Here is a 19,836-nt window from a genome sequence, read left to right as displayed (position 1 = left end):
CGAACCCGCCGACCCGAGTTCGATGCCCGCTCACCAGTGACGATAATCTAAATCGGTCCTGGGCCTCCCCTAGGTCGACTCAGCCTTAAACGAGTACCCGGTGTGGTGTGTAAACATCGCCACTGGGGAGACAAAGGCGGCCGGGCGTGGTCCTAGCCACCCACCCCCTCGTGCGCCAACGTGCCATCCTTCATAGGTGCTAATCGCTAACAACACTTGCCCCAACAGTCTGTTAAAGGCTATGCGGGGGATCTTTATCTCTGTGTACGTATGTATATCTGTGTGTATGTATATATGTGCCTGCCAGCGCGTGCGTACGTTGTCACTAGCAGGTCACACCAGAGGCTACCCTGGCAGTTTCAGGACTCGGGGCTCCTGTTTCGGCTTCTTCGGTTACATGTGGGTCTGTTTTTTTTTAAATCAGTACAACCTGCCAGTCTGTTTAAGTTTTCCCCTTCGGTGGGGTGGTGGTGGTTTGGCGGCGGTGGGGGGCGGGGACGCCACTAAACAGGTGTTTCAGCCAGGGCGAGCTAGTGAGCGCGTGTGTGTGTTTGTGCACGTGCATTTTTATAGAACGCACTGTGTGCCCCGCAGAAAAAATTACACACGCACACTTACACACGCAACACTCCACGCTAACGCTGTAACACTACACACATTCGGCCCATTTGTAGTATTTTTCTTTCTTTCTGGGCGTTATCTGGGTTTCAGCCCTTCGCACCTCACTGCGTGGGGTCGATAAAATTCGCACGGCATTGTGGGGGAAGTGAAGAGGGGCCCCCGCGCCCCCCGCCTCGCCATAGGAATGTGGAATTTCTGCCATTGGATCAGGGCTGTGAATTGTAGACGAGTAACAGCGTCAACGCTCGTGGGAAAGAAATCACTTCGGCTTCCTGGCTTTAAGCGACTCAAACTATTAATTGGAGTAAACACGCACGAGCCGTGCCTATCCGATTGTTTAAGCAATCGACGGCCCCCGCCGATGATTATATCGTTCCGATCGCTCGACTGACTTCACGATGCGAAATATAGTTGGGAGGAAAATAAAAACACCAGTCCCGCGCCGGTTCCCCACGTGTGTGAAGCCGGACGGGAGGCGACGGCCGGGAATTGTTACCGTCGTCACCACCGTCAGCCATGTCACACCGCGCACGCACCGATTGTCGGCGCGGGGTTTTTCCTGTCATCGGGAGGGGTTAGGTAATGGGGTTGACCAACCAACACAGGTACTCTCCGGGCTCAGCACTGTTAAGGCTCAACCCCGCTTGGCTTTCCGAAATCCACCGACATCGGTCCAATTCCTCCCGCCCATGGGAGTCATAGGTGGCTCAAAATGCTCACCGTTGTTTATCCGATTCGACAATACGGTTTGGAAGATTAAAAAAAGGGTTCAAGAGTCGTACGTGTCCATTGTTTCGCACCGAGGAGGTGGAGCCGGTGAACTCCGGGTTGCGAGTCCGGTGGGCCGATGACCTTTACACCACGGCGGAGGTGGCAGCATCCTGGCTTGTGGCGGTGGGGCTGAAAGGGAAAGGGGAAACGGGACGACATCTCCCCATTCAGAAAAGCTTCCCCTTGTTAAATATTTAAAGCGTGGCCTTGCGGTGCTCAATTCTGTTTTGTTTGACGCACGGAAACGGCCTCTGCCTAGATGGCTCAGCTGTGGGTCCCTAACCCCCTAGCGTCGGGGGGTCTGAGCCCCCCCCCCCCATTCCTTGCTGAAGGCTCAGCACCGCCTCTAAATCCTTACAGACAAATACAAACGTATATCTATATAATCTGAGTATATATGTTCAACTTCTTTTGTACGTAGCCAATCGTGCTGATTTGGAGGTGCGATGTTGGAATGAATGCAAAGACAAAGATTCCCACCCCCCTCTCATAGCCTCAACTGACTCTTGGGGCAAGTGTTGTGAGCGAGCACTTTATGAAAGCTGGCATGGCACACGGAGGGAGGGGGGGGGGGTGACCGGCAGCGTGCGCTGGCCCGCCTTGGCCTCTCGAGTGGCGATGTTGAGACTCACCGTACCAGGCCACTCATTTGACCACTTCAAACATTCGTCATTGGTGTTGGGCCGGCCGCGAGGAGGAAATCGCACTCGGGTCGCCGGGTTTCGCCAGCCAGCGTTCCCCCCCCGCGTGACTGCTCGCACACAATCTAGATTTGAAGTTTTCGTGACTGCAGGGATCCATACTCTTTGGTTCTTTCGGTAAAGTCACGTAGGTAGAAAATAAAATAAATTAAATCACGATGTTTCGGCCTCTTGTTCCAGCAGCCCTTTTGCCCACTTCAGCAATTGTTTCTTGCTGTGGTTGTCCCACCTGATGACGGACGCTTGTGTTGCGCCCGAAACGTCGTGATTTAATTTATTTTATACCCACGTGACTTTACCGAAAGAACCAAAGAGTATGCTCGCACACAGACAAGACGCACGTCGACTGATCTGCCGCGGTATTCTTCTTGGTTACCGGCAAAGTTTCATCTGACTAGTTGCTATCGCCCGCAAGAGTCGGCAGCGGGCTGATGATGACGAACGAGTCCAATTTAGGCAATGGACGTCACAGGCGTTTCTCGCACACACGGGGGGGGAGGGGGTAGGGGGCTGCCAGAGGAGGATGCACGATGGACACCGGTAGATCGCATCGTCACTCTATTCTGTACTTCTGTTTAGTGTTTCACGTTACGTTAAGGTACGTTTAACACCGTGTTCCCCCCTGAGTTTTGCTCCCCCCCTCCCTCCCCATCCCTTTAAACGAGGTCAAACTACATGGGTTGTCGCTCGCTTCCCAGTTCAGGGCTCATCGCGTAAACCTTACGGAGCGCGCACCCCGCGATCTGCTTCGTCGACAGCCGAGTGCACACAAGAGCAACGCGAGACCCCGACGCGGGCTACAGAGTGGCGCCTTTCCGTCAACGGAGATGCGCGACCATACTTCACCACCCTGGTCAGCGGGTGAGGGGGGGGTAGGGGAAAGCCCAGGGCCGGCTCAAATATCTCTCGCCCCCGATGTTAGCTGTGCTCCCACAACCGAACCGAGGTTACTGGGTTCGTTAGTGCAATGCACTAATAATCACCGTGCCGCTGCTCTGCCACCAGGTAGTGGGAGACGCCAGCCTTCATCACCGTCATCAGTCACGATCAATCCACTGCTGGATGAAGGCCACGAGGAGTGCGACGACTTGCTTCCCTTGCAATTCAATAATTACGTGTCACAATTTGAGGTCCTGCTTTGATTCAATCCTCCCTTTGCAAACGGTGGTCAATTTACTGCCTCCAGTGAGTGCAGAAATTAGGCAGGACAATTAACATGCAAAACAATTATTTCTCACAAGCATGATCCAATGCACGTATCATCATAAACTTAACAATGAATTTAAATCGATCAATCAATGCATAGTCACGTGCCTCAATAACATCGACAACTGAGCTACTAAACTGGCCTGAACTCTAGTTCCAAGATTTACAATCCCAAATTTTTTGTTGCTTTTTTTTGGCAATCGGCACCGCGTGCCCACGGTTTTTTTCCCATTCACTGCTGCGTTCGGAAGAAAAAGCCCACAATTTGTTCCCACCTGTGCCTGCTACTGCTGTAGCGGGGGGCGGGGGGGGGTGCGATACAACAGTTGTAGTTACCCTACAACAACAAAAAAACCACGCATCCACCACCCACCGTGGGCGGACCGGTCCATCGAGGCCCCAACGTGCACGCGCAACTGGCCCAGACAAAACAAGCCCCCGTCCGTCCGTGTCGTCATCGTCATCGCCAGACTTGTGCGCTCACGGGGTTTGTCAAGGTGGGGCAAAGATTAAATGTTTCCCCGCCCGTCGCCTCTCACGACCGCTACAATACGTCTGTTGTACCTTTTGCAAGTGTTGCATTTGTATAGTTTGCGCTGCCCGTGTGTGTCGTTGCAGCACTTGTTTGCATTTGTAACCGAAGGCTTCCTTGAAGAAAACAAAAAAAGAGGCTTTTAGATTCGATGGGGATTATTTATCCCCATCAGAAATCAGAATACTGGAGGAGCAATCCGATGAGCTATGAAGCTCTTCTTTTTGCAGATTTCCAGTAGCGGCGGGTCGGAACGTTACAACAAGAAACAACACAACAAACTCGATAGGGGTGCAAAGTACAGGGAAGGCAATCAAATCACACAAAAACACACACATAACACCAAACCATTCCCATCCTTGGCCATGACTTAACTATCCACTGCTGGACAAAGGCCTTCCCAAGCCTCCGCCCTCTGTCACGGTCTCACAATTCAACAAACCACTTGGTTCCTGCACGCGAACATCCCACTCCATCTGCACGGCGATGGATGTGCGCTCTGGAGCTGCAACTCCATGGTGAAGTTCTTGAACACAGACCCAATATTCCTTAGAGCGTCACGTCCAGTCCAAGCCCGCTTACTTTTACCGAACACTCAATGTGATGTCCCTAAACTGGCATTCTGTTCTCCGACTTGGTCCACTCTCACTCGGTCTCCCAATGCAATGGAGAACACGCGCATCTCCACGCTTCTACGCACATGTCAGACGCTGTTCCATTTTCTTGATCGACATCCGTGTGTTTCTGAAGCGCGTCTCACCGAATGAGCTTTCATTAACATTTGGAAATTGAGCACAATAAAATGATGACATTTACCAAGTGCAGAGCGAGGCATCTACACTTCACTCATAAACACCATCTTCGTTTTTGCTTCTTTAGAACCGGTTACTTACACGGGGAGAGAGGTGCGAGGAATTATTTGAAAATGCTCGACATGAAAATCAATATAATGATTCAAATCTACGACAAATTCACCCTGGATGCATCCGATCTAAGCAGGCTCGAGCCTGGGGTTGCTACTTGCGGGAGTGACCCAACAGGGCTCGGCAGGTCAGAATCACGATGTTTGTTTATCCTGGAGAAATCCGATGAGCTATGGAGCTCTTTTTCACAGATGCCCAGCAGGAGCACGGGGTCAGAAGGTTACAACAAGAAACTATACAAACAACACGATAGGCACACCCTTGGGTTTTTTTTGGCAAAGTCACGTAGGTAAAAAATAAAAAGACACACTTAAGCGGTTGAGCTTTCGCCGCGTTGTCCCCACCTGAAGACGGACGCTTGCGTTGCGCCCGAAACGTCGTGATTTAATTTAGTTGTTTTCATTTTAAATTTATAAAAATTTTTACCTACGTGACTTCACCGAAAAAACCAAAGAGTATGGAACCTTCCAGTCACGAAAACTTCAAATCTAGAATTAACACGATAGGCGTCGCCAAGTATAGAAACAGCAAGCAAATAGCTACAAGACGTAAAATAGATAAAGCACATAGGTTCAACTTCTTAGGTTTTTTCGGTAAAGTCACGTAGAAAGTAAAATAAAATAAAAACAAAAAATCACGACGTTTGTTTTTATTTTATTTTACTTTCTACGTGACTTTACCGAAAAAACCTAAGAAGATGATTCCTTGCAGTCACGAAAGCTTCAAATCTAGAATTAACACATAGGTTCAAATTGCACAAGTACACCTATTCCCAAGCTTGGTGGGGGGGGGGGGTCAAGGCAGCAAAACAACAGCGACGACAGTGCCAGACCACAAATCGCCGCTGGCTACGGCCCACGGCGATTTGTGCCGAGCGTCAAGCCCCGCCGCCCCGCCCCTCGTGCGCGCGGTGGGTTTTGCTCCGAATTCTCGCGACTTTCGGTCACACGAAGCCAAGCTCTCGTCGACAGACTCGGCCCAACGTGTCAGTTCAACAGGTGAACAAGCGTCATGAGGAGGAGCACGTTGCGGGGGTTCACGTCCACCGAGGAGGCGGACGTGGTGAGATCTGCTCGCTCGCCTGTGCCAGGTGGATCGATCATGGCCGGTAACGATCACCGCTTCCGAATCACGGACATTGACGTTAACCGTGTTCCCCCATAGCATGCCGTGAGCACCATTGGAACCTCAAAGGAGGTTCCAATGGTGTAAATGCTTACCCCGAGCTCTCATACTCTGATGGTGCATTGTCGTTGAGTTGTGTGCCTTTTGGCGTCATCTGGTCCAACCCATGTGAGACTAGGCTCTAAGGAAAGCTGTCTCGGGTGTGGACCAATAAACTTCAAGGACAGTGCATACATGATCAGAGTTATGTTTTTTGTTCGCATTATGACTGCAGGCATTGTGGTCTATGCAAATATGACTCCTTGTAAAAAAGGTGTCAGTTTTGTTGCCAGATAGAAGGCTAAAAAAACAATTATCACGCCGTGAGCACTCGCAACGCAAAAACTGCTACCGGTAAAAGTATCGAAGCCAACGCGGCCGGAGAGAATCACGCGCGCAGGTTGTCACTTTTTTTTTGTTTGCTCTGAAAGACGATCTTCCCCCAAAAAAAAAAATGCATTTCAGGGAAATGTAAAAGCGCATTGGCCATTGTTCTGAGAATACTCTGAACTCGGACCCATCGAGAAGGGAGTGCGTGCACGCGGGAGGAGATTGGGGGGGGGTGGTGGTGGGGGTCACTTTTTATTGGCCCATTGTTTCTCGACGGCCTTTGTTGAAGCGACAGATTCAGATCAGTTGCTTACACGAGTGGAAACAAAAGCGAGCGCGAGGGCTTTCAAAAGAACGAAAAACAAAAACAAAATTAAGCGAGCAGGCGTCACGTGGCTGCTGCTGCTGCTTGCTGCTTGCTGCTGGACATTTCATCTGTCCGTCGCACTCCCCATTTACGAGGCGTCCGCGCTGCGGACAGACGTTTCCTGCTGCCAGCGATGGTCACCGGGAACTTTGGCAGGAGGGGCGGTGGGAGGAGGGGGGGGGACATGGGGGGTGAGGGATGTTCAATTGTGCTGGGAGTCAGAGATGAGGATCGTCGTCCGCTGGAGTTCATGGGAATGTGCATACGCTCAACTTCTTTCGCACCTTACATAGCCGTGCTATCAGAGGTGCGGGGGGGGGGAAGGACAACAAACTGTGGCCAAAGATTCCGACTCGGGTTCACACGACTGGACGAGGGGGTCTCCCGCGGCGTGCGGGTCGCGAGGGTTTGTGTCCATACTTCACTGCGCCGGTCAGTACGGGGGGGGGGGGGGGGTGTAACACTGAATGCTGCTGCACCGTCGGCTTCCGTCCGCCACGTGGCCCCCCCCCTCTCAACCGATGAAACACGAAAACAGAAAGGCAGCGTGCGAAAGAAAATGCTGAAGATGCCCTCCCTCCATGCAGGAATTTACAGGGTGATCGACCAAGTGCTGGTCACGAGCAGCACCTATAAAGGCCGGTACTGCACACGAGGGGGTGGTGTGGCCAACACCACGCCCGTTCCACCTACGTCTCCCCAGTGGCGACGTTTACATGTCGCACCAGGTATGAATTAAGGCCGAGTCGACCTAGGGGAGGGCCCAGGACCGGTTCAGATATTCATCACTGCTATTGGCAGCACATATACTCAAGCTGGAACGACACAGTGAAGATTGGCGTGGCCTCCGCGCAAGGATGACACGCAAATGTGCGTAGGCGCCACACTCACAGCCACGAATGCATATCCCAAGAGTACACGGATTTATCCAGGATAAAGAAAGAGTGATACTGATGTAGCCACTATGTATCAACAAACGAGGAAAAACTCCTTTCACTCATGTTCCAATTGTGTGATGGTAATCGTGAAATTAAAAATTTGGGACTGCAGCTAATAGTGCATCACCCTGTGCCAGAGAACAGCACTGGAAGAGGTCACAGAACTACTGCAACAAGTCCCTTGTATTTACATCTTTATCCACATTAGGAGTACACCTGTGCATCAAACGAATGCGCTTAAGTGTCAGGTGGCGGGGGGGGGTGTTAGAATATTTGTATATTTATTGACAAACTTTCGTTGAAATAAGAGCAAAAAAATCTTATTTGACGAATGTGATATTTGTCAAGACCACCAACGCATTACACTTGGGAATACGTCTCAATCGGATGAGACCGGAACCCAGGCTCGAACCCAGGTTCTTGACAGTGCTGGGCTGAGGGTTTCCCCGACCACAGAAGAAGGCAACACACACCGGCCACTTCAACAAGAAGATGTTCAAGCAAGATGCCAATGTTGGAGGACGAGTGCTTTTCACGAACGCAGTATCAATGTCTGGGGCAACGTCAAGCAACGCAATCGCAAGTCGAGCATTCTGACAATTATACACAGACCATTCTGTTCCCACACTACGAGGCTGTGGAATTCTTTACCCGAGGCTATCAGACACTCGCATGTTGTGGGTAATTAAAAAAAAAATCTCAACCCAAAACATTTTTTTTTTATTCGCTGGCCTTTTTAAACGATGCGTTCCGTCTTCCCCTGTCACATGATGGTAATTATTTGTTCCGCTTTTTGCGATTTTATTCTGGTTTTGATCGCACAGCGCTTTGGGACCATTTACTTTACTTTTGCAGGCACTGCTATGCAATTAATATTATCATCCATAATAAAGAGGTTTTTTTTGGGTTAGATCGCGCAAATATAAATGTGCCGTTAAACCCGCCACCACCCGATACAACCAATTAGTAAGGCTTGTCACGTAAAAACAAAAACGTGCCAATTAGTTACTAGTTCAGCACACTTGTGTTTTGGAGAGTAAACCCACGACATTTACAATTGGAGTACGACCTTTTTCACTGGCGATTACAGCCAGCTTCATCGGGCGATATCCGGCATTGTGGATATTGGCCACGAAAGCGACCAACATTATCTGTTCTTTCTTCGTGAAAAGGCAGAGTGGCAGCTCGTTAACAGAGGCCCTTGGGGCTGCGTGCGCACAGACACACACATGCGCGCACACACGCACACACGAGTAAAACATGGAAAACCTGAACAAGACTTTCAAGTCCAAGTGATTTCTTGCACCAATCAGCAGTTGAGGGTTTTCGGTGCTCATCTCTTTGCTTACGGCAGTGCGCAGAGAGCCAGAGGTTGGAATTTCGCTTTGCTACGGCGGGGGCGAGTCTATTTCATAGGGCAGCCACTGTTGAATTCCCCCCCTACCGTCCCAAAGGTCGTACCGATCTTACTGAACCCGGAGAGATCCAGGGCCAAGTTAACCCAAAACCAGAATTTGAAATTCCAAACTTGTGATTGTGAGTTGCCGCCCTCTGTCACTGGCTCACTTGGCTGGCACATCATGATACTTACTTCACGTGTGTGTGTACGCTGCACTTCTTTCGCACCGTACGTAGCCAACCGTGCTAATCGGAGGTACGGGGGGGAAGAACAACAAACCAAACGCAACAAACAGTTCTAAAGAATCCATAATAGAGGTGTTTTGGGTTAGAGTGCATCAATATAAATGCGTCATTAAAACCCGCCATCACCCGACACAGCCAACTAGTAAGGGTTGTCACTTAAACAGAACGTGGACAATTCGTCGCTAGCACAGCATCACCGGTGTGTTGGAGAGCCAACACGACGTTTCGACAGTAATTACAACTAGCTTCATCAGGCGACAGCCAGATTTGTGGAGAAGTCTTACGGTTTCGTTCCTTATATAGAGGCGTAGATGTGGTGACCAGGCTTCTGCGCTCTTGCGCAAAGTGGCGGGGGGGGGGATTAATGAGTCAAGATACATTATGCATGTGCATTATGCGAGCCCTTTGAGCTTGTCCTTCCTGTCCATTGTGTGTATTAAAATAACCTTACCAACGTTAATCCCTATTGAAGTATGGTGGCCTGTATAGGCATGCATTTAAACAATGTATTATTTGATGATTCGCTTCCACGCAGCACTAAGTTGGTAGCTATCCGAACGGTTCCAATTATTTTTAAAATTATTTTTATTTTAACCGTCGGGTGGTGGCGGGTTTTAACGACACATTTATATATTTGCACGATCTAACTCAAAAAACCTCTATTATGGATGATATTGGTCGCGAAAGCCTACGTGTTAAACGGTTAAAAAAAATGAGTTTTCAATCTAGTGCTGTATAAACATCTTACACCCCCCCCTTCCCCCCGCCACGCCAGTCCCCTTCTTCCTTCCCTCATGGACTTCCGTGCCCCACCAATATATACATTTGGCCACCAGCCAGCCACTGGACAGGACAACTATATGCGACGTGGTCAAACACGAAAACAATGAATGAACCGCAATACCTTGCCGATCACGTCAAGGAGCGTGAACCATCACGCGACCTGCGGTCACCATCACAGCGCCCCTTGGGTTCGGCCGTCAAACAAAGATGGCCATCGCGCGGCGCTTTTAGACGAGCTTCAGCGGCCGTCTGGAACGCTCTTCCTTCAGATATTAGGAAACCACTGGAAGCTATGTCACTTTTAAATCTTAGATTGAAAAACGAATTTCTTTAGAACTACTTTTTGTGTTAGTTTGTTGTCCTTCCCCCTGCAACTCGGCTGGCTACGTACGATATGAGGAAGAAGTTCAACATACATGCATACAGACAATGATGAACTAAATCAGTCTGCGCCTATAAATCAACCGCGGTACTTTTCCACTGCATTCTATCGTGCGACGCCTGTAATTCGGATGTCAGCATTCACCAGCTGATTGACAACAATTTCGCCAAACTGCCCCAAGAAAACTGTTTGGAGCGTGCACATTAAAACGGCAAAAGTCAAAGTAATTTGTCACTCAAAGCAGCTCGGGGCGGCGCTCACTTTTTTTAATTTTTTTACTGCCATCCCTGACCCAGTAGTGGACGCTCCACATTCCTATGACAAGGGGCGAGTCTATATCCATAGGAGGACCGCTTAAAAATGGCCGCTTCGTTTCGTCGACATCAGAGGAGGGAGTTGTGGAGGGGACGATTCGGAGGGTGCGGGGACACTTGTAGGAACGAGCGCGGATTTAAAACGCGCGCAACGTAAGTCCACACTGTTGAAAACCGTCGCGCGGCACGCCGCTGGAAACCAACCGCCGGTGCCATCCGCTCGAGAAGGTCGACCAAACAAGGGCGACTCAATCCCCCCTCGTCACTGCGTATCCCTCCGCATGGACACACAGGCGGTCAGAATTAACGCATTAACTCTACGAAGATTCCCCCCCGCCGTATAGCCTGTAACAGACCGTTGGGGCAAGTGTTATAAGCGAAAACCTTCGATTATACACATGGACAGGGAGCTCCTGAGAATAACAAGACAACACCCCCCCCCCCACGTCCTCCCCCCTTTTTTCCCCCCATCTCCCGCACCGGTGGCAACCCGGCACCAACCCGGCACCACGGCGAGAAAGGAGGTCGTGCACCGGATTGGTTCAGGCCGCAACAAGGTGGCAGGGCGTGTGGCAATCTTTGTTGTAAAAATGTCTGCGCCTGATAAAGAAGGCGCCCCCGCAAAACCCCTACCCCCCGCCACCCCTTCTGACCAATTCCCAGCCCCCCCCCCCCCCCCAAACTCAGCACCCTTCCCCACCAACCACCGACCAGCCGCGAACCTCCTCCTCTTGCTCCCCCCCCATGCCTCCCCGGGCTGCTCTCCACCCCCCCTGCCGCCCCCCTACCCCCCCCCCCGTACTGAGTGATGCATCATTGTTCTTCTGCGAGCGCTCCTCCTGTTTTTTCTTCCTGCTTGGCGAGAGCCTTTGATGTTGTGTGGAAGTCTCCAAAGCCCAGCCACAAGGGCGCTTGCTCCCATCATCATCATCATCATTAAAGCTCCTCTTTGGCGGGGGAGGGAAGGGGGGGGGGGGGTTTGAGAAATAAAAAAAAATATTCTCCAAATCTTTTAGCACCTTTTGTTTTTGGGCAGATAGCGTCAAAAGAAATAAATAAGCGAATTAATTCATCAAATGAGCCCGCCCATGCATTAAGGACATTAGAGGGATTTTTTTTTGCCGTTGTTGTTTTGTTCGTTTTGTTGCTTCCAATCACTCAGTTGTGGGGGGGGGGGGGAGTCTTATCGGCAATAAATTACGAACGCGCATCCATCTATTGTTGCGGTGCTGTTGTCGACGGACTGCGGGGCCTGCTAATTAAAGGATCGTCGAACACCGGGGGGAGGTGTGGAGTTCTTTCAAATTTACCAAAAAATACAAACTTCGAATCCTAAGAGTAATGAAATAATAATCCTATAGCTAAGCCTCTAATGGAAAAATTCAAGAACAAATGTACGAACCTATTGCGCGCCGATAATTATTCAGCAACACGAGGGACGCAACACAGTTTGGAAACGGGCTTTGTGCAAAACTGCGCCTTGCATTTCCAGCGTTGGGCGATTCGCAAAAAACATGTTGACAGCGCTGCGACGACGACGACAGCGCCGGGGTTCTGGTCCGCGCTGAGCGACCCGCGGAACGATGCGTGCGTGGGAAGTGGTAACGTCTACCCAAGCGCCAGCCAGCCAGCCCCGTGCGCCCCCCCCGTCGCCTGCTGAGCCTTCCGATGCGGGGCCTGGCCCGGCTTTATCTCGCGCGCGCCATCTCCACGACGTCGCTCGCCGTCTCCACGTCTGCCTCACTCATCTGTGGGACCCGAGCACAGATTTGCTCCCCACCCGAGCGGTGGGGAGTGGAGGGTGGCACCTCGTGATCTCAGGGAGGGTGGCGCAGCCCTTTGAATCTCCCCCCACCCCTCCCTACTCATCCGTCTCTGTCGGCTGCCCTTCGTTCACCTCTCCCCCTTCTGCCACTCACCCACCCTGCCACTCACCTACCCGCCAACCCCTTATGCACTCACTCAATTACCCGTCCCGCCCATAAATCCACACAACCACCCTCCGACTCTCACCCCCCTAATGCCTCACCCACCTCATCCACCCACATTTCACTCACGAAATACCCATTCATCCACTCGCCCACCCATCCACTCGCTCACCTACCTCACGGAATTATCCCACCTCACCCACTCACTCATTGAATTACTCATCCACCCTTCCACTCACCCATCCACTCACTGAATTATCCATGCACTCACCCACCCACTCACTCACCCACGCACTGAATTACCCATCCTCCCCCTTCCACCCACCCACCCACTTCGCGGTTTAACGCTATTGTTTCACGGTCGGGTTGGCTGTGGTCATGTCCATGATGGGGGGGGGGCAGCCAAGCGTGAGCCAGGCACCACCATGCTGGTCTGTCACGTGCACTGGATGGGGCAGGCGTGAGGTTGCGATTCGTTTGTTCAAGAATAAACTTAGAAACCTATTTCACAAGGCAAGTTTGGCACGAAAAAAAAGACACGTACGTGACGCAACCGTTTTTTAAATATAATAGACCTGTAAAACTGGCGAGGGTACATTTTAGCAGAAAAACCACAGGGAAAATTCTGAAACAATGAGGCCGCGATGTGATTCATCACCGATGTAGTGCTGGCGTTTACACACCTTTGGCAGGCCCTGTCGAAATCTGCAGATGGCTTATGTTGTTGGCTTTGTCTGAACTCACAACGAAATCAGAGAATAACCCACACTGGAGAATGGCCTGCGAAGGGAGCGATCACAGAACCGATTCTGAAATCTGTTCAAGTGACCTCGGCGCCACACAGGGATGGTGAGGGGGGATGGAGGGGGCACTTTCTCACCTGCTCCTACAGATACACAAATAAAGAGATGTTTAGTGCATAACAAGTCAAATTCGTATTTTTCATTCTCAGCACTGAAATTCAGTCAGCGCTGTACCAAATGATGGCTTTTTTTTTGGGGGGGGGGGGGGTGGGGGGGGGAGTGGGCTGCCAATTCGGGACAGGAGCCAGAAATCTCCCAGTCTCTCTTCTCGTGCAGAAATACATTTCTGGGAAAGGCCTGCCCAGACTCCCGTAACCATCCAAGTATATCGCAAAATCATGCCAATGTGTATGTATTCATTTTAGCACCTCAAGCGGTCAGTCAACCCAACTTTAGAAACATGCTATCAGAGTATGTGGCTGCTTATAAATTGCCACGCGATAAGCCACTTCGTTGAGCTAACATTTGTGGCCAGGTCCCTTCTGAAAAAGGAATATATTAGCTCAGTTCGCCTTACCTGGTAAAATAAAAATAGTTTTTAGCGTAACTTGTGGGAGAATTCAGGTCAACTCGAGTTCACTGCCCATGTAAAACGAAACACCGGAGTCAGTGGTTGTTAAAAAAAAACAAATTTTTATTCTACAAGGTAAGACCCCCTGAGCTATTTCGCTCTTTTTCAGAAGCGACCTGGCCACAAATGATAGCTCAACGAAGTGGCTTATCGCGTGCAGCCAAATACTCTAAACGCGTGATGTTGATTCTCAATGCAAAGGGAAAAACGGGAGGACCAGGAGAAAAATCCACGCGACCACGGGGAGAGAGAGAGAGAGACATGGAAACTCCAAATATACAGCAGGACTCGGGGTCGGAATCGAACCCACGACCTCCTCCTGTATACCACGCGAGGCAGTTAACATCTCCTCGCCACCGTGGCACGCAAGATCTGGAGCATTATAGGGGTACGACTGGCAGACACTGACAACTTCTACTGGGACCACCCACCCATGGGCACCCCCCTCCTCCGCACCCGTTTCAACTTGAACAGATTTTTTGTCTTCTTACATCTTGATTTTTATTTATGGAACCGGGAGCTTTATTTAGCACTGCGGGGCAGGGGGTATACGTGACGCCATGCAAATACAGCGGAGCCTGTCTGCGTCGAGATCCCAATCTTGTTGAAGGAAATTCTCAAGCCCGCGTGTACTTCCACTGGAGAAGCTCAGCTTATCGACGTTTGTAACATGCCCGCGCTTTCACAGGTGCCCGAGTGGAGCGCTTGGAGCTTTAAAAAAAAAAATCAAAAGAAAATCACTTAATCTTCTTACAGATACGGGCATGCCGAACAAGAAAAAGCAGAAATACAGCCTCGCCTGGATCTATGATATATATTTTTTAAGTCAGCTGACTGCTGCTAAACAGATGTAGATCCAGATCAGGAGGAACAAGGCATCGCTCCTTCAAGGATTGAGTTCCTTCCACAATCGGCTCTCACCCTGCATGCCCCCGAGTGCCGCGTGTCGGCCGAGTTGAGTCGTCACGTACGCTAGGTGGCCAATGTCCTCGGCGTCGCGTGAGTGGCGTCACCACTCCCATGAGGCGAGTCGGCTTGTTCCTTCAGTAAAACAACAATCTAAGTGCATGTGCAGAGTCTTAATGCAATGAGCATCTCCAGATGCTGCACAGGAAACATTCAGTGTCAAATGGGATATTTCGTCATGCGGACAAAACATCAAATGGCGTAGAGACGACATGCACAGGTTGTAGGAAAACTTAATATGAAATTGAGTCAAAATAATATAAATGTTCACGCAAATTCCGATCGTCCTCACAGCGGCTTTTGGCTACAGCCATCGAGCAAAGACGGTGGTCACCGCGTCGTGCGCTTTCAGGTGCGCTTCTGTGGCCGTCTGGAACGCTCACCTTCCGATATTAGGAAGTCACTGGGAGCTATGCATGTTTAAATCATCTAGATAGAAAGCTAATTTCTTTAGAAGTGGTTGTTGTGTTTAGTTTTCTGTCCTTCCCCCGCACCTCCGATAATTAGCAACGGTCGGCTACGTAAAGCACGAAAGAAGTTCAACATATATAAATACAAGTCGGATGAATTATTAAAATCAAAAGACACAATTTGTCCAGACGTATAACAAACTAGATACCTTATGACATGACGGGTACCCAGGATGCAAATTATAATTTCACTCAATACAAATGGGTTAACGTGTGACTTTTGAAGGGTCCATCTATCTTGTTATTAAATATCTACTCATGGGAAATGATGCACATGCCACTATAGAAGTGTTAATTTAGAGATAAAAAAAAACACTGAAAATTATATCAGAAAATATCAGGGCCCCGTGGTGTCTATTGCAGTCTCCCGCCACTACTAGAACAGACCGTACAACATTAGACAATATAAAGCCCGATCCAAAAATACGAAAGAGAGATTAACAGCAATACACTCCGCACAGTTGCCCGGCTAGACCACCTGAATGTGAAATTGCAGTTGTTGCTCAGTGACTACATCAGCAGCTGTACGACAACAGAAAACTACTACTACCATTTTTCTTGGTTCTTTCGGTAAAGTCACGTAGAAGGGAAATAATAAAAATAAAACATAATAAAATAATTCTCACGACGTTTCGGCCAGAACGCAAGCAGCCGTCCTCAGGTGAAGAACAAGTCTGTCGGAAAGACACCTGAGGACGGCTGCTTGCGTTGTGGCCGAAACGTCGTGAGAATTATTTTATTATGTTTTATTTTTATTATTTTATTATTTCCCTTCTACGTAACTTTACCGAAAGAACCAAGAAGATGAATCCCTGCAGTCACGAAAGCTTTAAATCGAAAATACTACTATCATTATTATTATTAACTTAATTTCTGTGGCCTCGATATCTCTCCGATATGAAAAATAGTCATCGTCCCGGACGTTGCCTTATTATTACCACCATAGCCTCTGGTTTATAAGACCATACTCTGTGGTTCTTTGGGTAAAGTCACGTAGGTATAAAATCTAATTAAATCACGACGTTTCGGGCGCAAAACAAGCGTCCGTCATCAGCTTTTCCACCTGAGCGTCGTGATTTTTTTATTTTTTTTATTTTCTACCTACGTGACCGAACCGAAATAACCAAAGAGTATGGATTCCTGGAGTCACGAAAGCTTTAAATCAAGATTTATAAGACCACCTTTTACCCCCGTACATGAGCGCAAAGGTTGATATCCCTCGCCATTACAAAGTAGCACGCGCGTCATCGTTAACCATCTTCTGGAAGACGTCGTCCCGTATTCTCCAGGTGTTTAAACACAACGATTTTGTTGTCATAAAACAGCTCCAAAGTTTTGGGGCGCGTCATACTTTCGTTTTATATTTTGGTGAATACGGTCCTCTTTAAGGGTGGCGCCCCTGGCAAACGCGTCGATGTTTAGCCGAGCGGTTGCGATCGTTGTCACATTTTTATCATCTCGAATTTTACGCCGAGAATATGATGTGTGGGCGATCCTGTTGTTGCGACAGCGGTGATATTTTCAGCGGGAGATCCCAAATCCCCACGGAGGGAATAGCATGGCAGGGCGTACGCGAGTTGCTCTGAGGCTTGTAAAAAAAGAGAGCGCTTTTTTTAACATTAAAACAGATGTCTTCTTGGTTCTTTCGGTAAAGTCACGTAGAAGGGAAATAATAAAATAATAAAAAGAAAACATAATATTATAAAATAATAAAAATAAAGCATACTTATTTTATTATTTCCCTTCTACGTGACTTTTCCGAAAGAACCAAGAAGATGAATCCCTGCATTCATGAAAGCTTTAAATCGAAAATAAAAACAGATGGTAAATGTGCAGCCCTGCACAACTGCCCGCTCACACCACCGCTGGCAGAGGAAGCCGTCGAGAGAGAGTCCCCCCCGAGGGGCTTTTTGGCCTACTCTTCCACACTGCCCATGCATCTTCAAGGAGGCAGGCGCCCACCACAATTTTACCCCCAACGCACGCGGCGTGTTAATGTTACTCTGCGTCTGCCCAATCGCACTGCTGGCTGGACAAGAGTTTGGATGTTCTCGTCACATCACGGATGTGATTAAGCCCAGTGTGCTAACCGTGGACCCAGCGCGATACACCCCCCCCCCCCCCGCCACATATAAATACACAACGTTACAAGGGGCGCCGAAATAAATTTATAAAGGTTAAAAGAACGCACGGAAACACTCCTCGTATTATGCAGGATTCAAGTTGACTTTAAATGCACTTCACTCCTCACCGCCTGCGAGAGTATTCACCACACCCTCCCCAAGGTATTCATCACCGCATCTCTCCTGTCGTCGCAAAATAAAAAAAAGCTTCACTATTTCAGCGGCTCCCCCCCCCCCCCCCCGTGCGGTTTCACACGCGTTTACAGGTGCAATTTACTCAAGCGAAATCGCGCTTCGCGGATTAAAAGCAGCCAAGTGGAACCCGCCCCCCCCCGCTAACCCTACGATTCAACAAGAAACCCGCAAACTGATGAAGGGGTGGGGGGGAGGAAACTGTTTGAAAGAGATACATCAACTTGGCGATTAAACGGTCTGACAATCAGATGTTGTCAAGCTATTCAGTGCCCCCACCGTCCCCCCCTCCCTAATGATATGAAAAGTTTCCGCCTATGTATTACAACGGAGACAATTCATCGGCGCACGCGTGCCGACGATTTAACTCGCCGTGCCACACCTGGGCCGCTCTCACCGCAAAAAGGTAACGCGACCGCAGCGGCGGGGACAGCCAGTGAAAAAAAAAACAATCCCACGTGAGCGGAATACAATAGGCCCAACGGCGGAGGTGTTGGACGCGCAAAGGGCCCCACCGTCGTCGCTGCCAAGACCAACAAGGGGCTCTCTTCCCGCCGCGTGACCCCCCCCCCGCCCCCTCCCAGCTGCTCTCTTGCCAAAGAGCCTCGCCGTCGTCTGCGCATCCCCCCCCCCCCCGAAACCCTCCGTGCGAAAACTGCGCCCCGCAGCCTGGCCCAATCGGATGCGCTCGCTCTCACGCGCAGCGCTGAACTGCTGCTGCTGCTGCCTGTTGCGTTTCGTTCGTTGTCTGTAACCCCGCGCGTCCGATTTAGCACGGCTGGCTACGTAACGGTACGAAAGAATCTTCTTGGTTCTTTCGGTAAAGTCACGTAGAAGGGAAGTAATAAAATAATAAAAATAAAATATAATAAAATAATTCTCACGACGTTTCGGCCACAACGCAAGCAGCCGTCCTCAGGTCTGTCGGGGAGACAGCGTCTTTCTACGTGACTTTACCGAAAGAACCAAGAAGATATGAACCAAGAAGATGAATCCCTGCAGTCACGAAAGCTTTAAATCGAAGGTGCGAAAGAAGTTCGACATGCGTGTGTGCCGCTGCCAGCCTCTCGGTTGAGATGCGCCAGGGCGTTGGGCAAAATAGCCATTAAATATCCCGGGCCCCGCGGCGTTTCCATTAATTTTCGATTGACGATCGATGCGTCGTTGCGCATCGAGCAGCAGCAACCGTAACGTAAGTAACAACAACAACAACAAAACCAACTACTTATCAGAGCACAGAATTACCAAGGAGGGAACGGGAGGGGTTTTGCTGATTGCGTAGGCAAAGGAAATAAAAAGGGTTAGTTGAGGAGCTCTGAAAGAACCGTGGACAAGGGTGCCTGTTACGAGAGACCTCAAGAGCCAGAGAGCGTTTGAGATGATTTCGTTACGCGGTTGACGGTTCCCGTGTAGCCAACTGCCCAGATATTTTACGCGGGAGATCCGTGGCGCTGCGCAAGCCACAGCAGCAGCAGCATGAAACAAAGACAGAGACATCAACATTGTAGAGATCGAGCACATCAGGGCCGCTTAAGGACCAGCTGGGGATTGCCTGTAGAGGAGGTTTCAGAAAGGACTGCGTCCCCTCCTCGTAAGCATATGACGAACTCCTCAAAATCATCTAATGAAATCGATGCTTACGCTCACAATGCACGCTCCCGAGTCGAGCGCGTGTGACAAATCGATCATTCGCAATCCGCGCGAATTATTTGCCGACCGGATGTCAGCGTCAAAATTCTGGGGAAAGGAAACAGGAAAAAAAGAAAACCGCACAAAAAACTGGAAAAATCCCAGAACGGAGGTGGAAAAACGACACTGAAATTTGTTTTACCGATTCTTGCATCGAATCGCCACCGCGAACCGTTACAATCCGTCGAATCTCCGTGGGAGGTAAATGTTTGCATGGCTAAGCAGTCAGTCAGCCTTGGGTGGGAGTCCCGGAGGGGGCAGGGCAGGGATTGGGCTGACCAGGGTGCTGGGGTGAGTGACACTGCCCTTCTCGACAGAGCCTCGCAGGAGCAAATGGCCATACTTGGGTCTCACGCAAAAAGTCGGATCTCCCCACCACAACTGACTATTGGATGGTCGAATGATGGCAATTCACTAC

General features: G+C 49.8%; 1 long non-coding RNA gene and 1 other non-coding gene across 5 annotated transcripts in view; one reads left to right on the top strand and one right to left on the bottom strand.

Moving 5' to 3' along the window:
* Positions 1-19,836, bottom strand: part of LOC144723416 (uncharacterized) — a 143,865-nt gene that overhangs the window by 82,632 nt on the left and 41,397 nt on the right. For 3 of the 4 annotated variants that reach the window (XR_013586169.1, XR_013586168.1, XR_013586170.1), the window contains exon 3: positions 1,422-1,521. This is a non-coding gene — a long non-coding RNA (uncharacterized LOC144723416). Of the gene's footprint in view, positions 1-1,403; positions 1,522-19,836 lie in introns of all 4 variants that reach the window. The other variant, XR_013586171.1, reaches the window with a different exon arrangement.
* LOC144723428 (U6 spliceosomal RNA) lies at positions 7,404-7,506 on the top strand. The gene has a single exon (XR_013586180.1). It is a non-coding gene; the product is annotated as a U6 spliceosomal RNA (small nuclear RNA).

Source organism: Lampetra planeri, chromosome 17 (genome assembly GCF_965212315.1).
Source record: "Lampetra planeri chromosome 17, kcLamPlan1.2.h2, whole genome shotgun sequence".
Taxonomy (NCBI): Eukaryota; Metazoa; Chordata; class Hyperoartia; order Petromyzontiformes; family Petromyzontidae; genus Lampetra; species Lampetra planeri.
Note: the sequence above shows the minus strand (reverse complement) of the source record. Positions and strands in the feature narration are given on the sequence as shown.